The following is a 4,468-nucleotide window of genomic DNA, read 5'->3' on the forward strand; positions in this document are numbered from 1 at the left end:
AAGTATCCACACGATGGTCATCCTTCTTGGTTTTCTTGTGTTTTGCAAAATGTATCTTGGGTATTCTGTTTCTGGGCTAATACCCGCTGATCAGTGAGTCCGTTTACCCTCTTAATTGTGTTTATTTCAAGCAGGTGGGAGGTTGGCTACGGAGTCACTGGGCAGAGCCTCAGACGGCCGGAGGGAGGGAAGGTGTGCTCCTCCGGAGCAGGAGCTGCATGAGTACTACCAGCCAGTGAGAAGTGATAAAACAGTTCTTTGGGTTCTAGATAGGAAAAATCAGAGAGAGCTTACTGTCCTGTGCCATGCTCCTACCGCCTTGTCACCATACAGGAGAACAATCCACACGTGCCACAAAAAACCCCTCTGCCCTTAGGCGTCAGGTACTTGTCTCAGCAATGAAAAAAAGTAAGGATACAAGGGAATACATTTGTGCCGTGAGGATTTCAGTCTCTTTTAAAACCCAGTTATATTGCAGGAATACGTTTTTGTTTTAATCCCAGGTGTGGGATATGGGGCTGCTTCAGATTGTCCACAGCTGCTATGGTTTTTGCCAGCTGCAGATAGTATATGTTTGGGATTCTGTGGATTCTCGAGAGGAATAAATGCAAGAACTCCAAGAAGGCCCATAACGGCTGCTGCTTCCGTTACTGCTTCCGTTGCTGCTGCTGCTGCTGCTGCTGCTGCTGCTGCTGCTGCTGCTGCTGCTGCTGCTGTTGCTGCTTCCACTTCCAGCTATTGCATTTGCTGCTTTTGCTATTGCTATTGCTAGTTTGCTGGCTGGAGATATCCTGACAACAACGAAGACTGGACTTGCTCCAAAGAACTCAACACTCCTAATCAACAGGAAGTAGTCTAAAGAGATCCACACCCCTTTCCCCTCTAACCTTCTTTCTCTCCTACCTAGTGATGGGTTGGAAAGGATGAGAGTGGAGTAAGGTTGGAGAAGGGTAGTAAGATATAAGAACCCAATAAAGTAACTCCCAAAATATGCCTGCAGATCTTAAGTTTGGGGTCAGCCTGGTCTACACAGTGGGTTCCAGGACAGACCCAGAGCTATCATAGTAAGACCTTGTCTCAAAAAAAAAAAAAAAAAAGCCTTGAGCCGGGCGTTGGTGGCACACGCCTTTAATCCCAGCACTTGGGAGGCAGAGGCAGGCAGATTTCTGAGTTCGAGGCCAGCCTGGTCTACAGAGTTAGTGCCAGGACAGCCAGGGCTACACAGAGCAACCCTGTCTCGAAAAACCAAAAAAAGAAAAAAAAACCTTTTATTTTTTAAATTATGTGTGTGTGTGTGTGTGTGTGTCTGTGTCTGTGTGCCTGTGTCTGATGTGTGCACATGAGTGCAGGTACCCACCAAAAGCTGGAGCTTACAGGCAATTAATTGTGAGCTGCCCAGTGTGAGTTCCAGGAACCAAATTCAGGTCTTCTAGAAGAGCAATACACACTCTTCACTGTTGAGACATCTCTCCAGCCCCTCCTCCCCCAATCCTTTTCTGAGTGAAGTCTCTCTACGAATGTTAGCTGGTCCATGACACTCTTTTGAGACAGTGGGGAAGATTTTGTTCCCATTTCCACAGAAACAGAATCTCTGTGAACCATTTAGAGATGTAGTGTCCAGCTGTGGCTATTGGATACTGCATTGGAATGTACCTCAATGCAAGTATGGAAATGGTCCCAGAAAAGCTAAGTCAGATTGCCAGTATGGAGAAGAGGGTCTCTAAGGAGAATTCCAAAAAGGATCAAAGGAAGCACTTTTATTCAGAACTGGAATCCACATCTGTCTGGGCTGTATTCTGAAGACATAGGTCCAGCCAAGGCAGGGTAGAAACCAGCTGACCTCTCCTCAGGCATGGGCACACATGAGCCTTTGACTGCAGCTTCATGGGTGAAAATCAAGAATTCTATCTCGTCTCAGGCTAGCAAGATGGCTCAGTGGGTAGAGGCACATGCTGCCAAGCCTGAAGACCTGAGTTTGGTTCTAGGGCCCCCCTGTGGTAGGAGAAGAAAGGCAACCCCAATAAGTTATTATCTGGTCTGCGCCTGCGTGAGTGGCATTAGCATGCCCACACACGTGTACATGTACACATGAATAAATGAATTAGTGTAATTAAAAGAATTAAATGTAAAAATAAAACCAAGTGTCTGTTTAATTCTAGTTTCTATATCCAGGACACCCTGACTGCATTGCTGAAGACCTCAAAGAACAGGATGAGGCATGAAGCAACACAGTATTTTAGTCCTTATGAAAAGAGTATGAGGATTTCTTGATGGCAGGCTCCTACACACTAAAAGGCTTTCACAGCTCCAAGGGGCTTGGGCCAGCGGAAGGTCAGTAAACTTAAACTGCACTAGCTCTCAGCTAAATAGGCCTTTCTGGTTCAAAGGGAACACACTAAAACACAGAGAGCCAAAAGACAGACAAGATTTTGAAGTATTTTCACCAAACAGCATTGCACCAAGGCTGAAGCAAAGCTCCAAGAACCATGGTTCCGTCAGTAGAAGGAATTCAACCACACATCTGACAAAATGCACCGCCTACAGGCTCCCGCGGATGCTTGGGATCACACACTTAGGGCAGACACCGCTTCGGTGCAGTTCAAGTTGCTCACTGTTGCATAACAAAGCATCTTCCAACTTAGTCTCTTAAAACAATAATAATTTATTTAGCTGTCTGGGCAGGAGACAGCAGAGAAGCATCAACTCTATCCCACGAGTCACCAACTGGGATGGCATGACAAAGACAAGATGCTCAATGGCGGGGCTGGCAGTTGACACTGGCTGTTGGTTAGAATCTCAGCGGGTGCTGTCATCTAGGACAATGACAAACCTCTGCATGTAGCTGCCTAGCCTCGTGACTCCATCTTCCACTGCTAGAATAGAATACCGCAGACTGGGTAATTTGTAATGAGTAGGGATTTATTTAGGCCATGGTTCTGGAGTCTGAAAGCTGAAAATGAAGAGGTGATGTGGCGAGAACCTTCAGGCTACATCATTCCCGTGGCAGAAGGGCAAGTGGACATGTGGGACCGAGCAAAGCAGGCGGCTAGACCTGCTTTGTAACAGCACACTCTGGTATAACGAGCCCACTCTGTCAATAAAAGCATTAATAATTCCCTATAGCCCCCACCTCTTAACACCATTACAATGGCAAATATATTTCAACAGAGAGGGCATTCCATTCACATCACAGTGCCCTTCATACAGATGGAGTGACTGCTTATTGACTTGTTCCCCAAGGCTTGCTCAGCCTCCTTTCTTATAGAATCCAGGATCCCAGCCCAGGGATGGCACCACCCATAATGAGTAGCCCTTCCCCCACTGATCATTAATTGAGAAAATACAAGCTGGCTTTAATCTTAGCACTTGAGAAGCAGAGATAGGCAGGTCTCTGTGAGTTCAAAGCCATCCTGCTCTACAGAGTGAGTTTCAAGGCAGCCAAGACTGAGAGAAATCCTGTGTAGGAAGGGAAGGGAGGGAGGGAAGGGAGGGAGGGAGGGAGGGAGGGAGGGAGGAAGGAAATACCTTACAGCTGGATCTTATGGAGGCATTTTCTCAATTGAGGTTCCCTCCTTTCAGATAGCTCTAGCTAGCTTCGGTCAAGTTAACATTAAACTGTCAAGTACAGCACATAATTAAAAATATATCCAAAAAAAGAAAACTAGTCAGATCCAGGTATGGTAGCACACACTTATAATCCCAGCCCCCAGAAGACAGAGGCTCGTAGGTCTCTGCAAGTTCAAGGCCAGTCTGATCTACGAAGGCGTTTCAGGAGCCAGGGCTGCAGAGCAAGGCTGGAAGGAGAAGCAAACCAAGGAGAAAGCCGAGGTGTCTGGTAATGCAGGCTTGTAACTCCGTCCTCCAGAGACGGAGGTGTGGAGATCAGAAAGGGGAGGTTATGCTTGGCTACATAGCAAGTTTGAGGCCAGCCCAGGGTAAATAAGAGTCTGTCTCAAAAGAAAAGAAAAAGAAAAAAAGAAAATCTGACCAGCTCAGACAGTTTGGACAGACAGTTGGGACGAACCAAGTTGACTGTCACGGTTCTGTACAACTCTCACCCTGCCACTCACGTGTGCCTGGAAAAAGTCCTAAACACCAGGTCACTGCAGGCTGCTATGCAGTTGTTCTTAGCTCTTGGCTTAATCTTTTACCGTCCTTTCACAAAAGCCAAGGCTGCATCTCCGGGCAGGAGGCTTCAGAAAAACTGCTCACTCCAGAATCCTAGGCAAGCTGAGTCCAGGAACTGAGCAAGCACAGTTCAGGGCCAGCAAGCTAAGGACGGGAGCATCTTTCTGTCCTCTGACATCACCCTTCAAAACGGCACCCCGCAGGCTGGAGAGACGGTCCAGGCGGGGAAAGGCATCCTGTGCCTTCCACCTGGTACAAATTTTAATTGTAATAAAAAAAGTTTTAGCCAGGCAGTGGTGACGCACGCCTTTAATCCCAGCACTTGGGAGGCAGAGGCAGG

This window comes from Mus pahari, chromosome 15, assembly GCF_900095145.1.
Source record: "Mus pahari chromosome 15, PAHARI_EIJ_v1.1, whole genome shotgun sequence".
Taxonomy (NCBI): domain Eukaryota; kingdom Metazoa; phylum Chordata; class Mammalia; order Rodentia; family Muridae; genus Mus; species Mus pahari.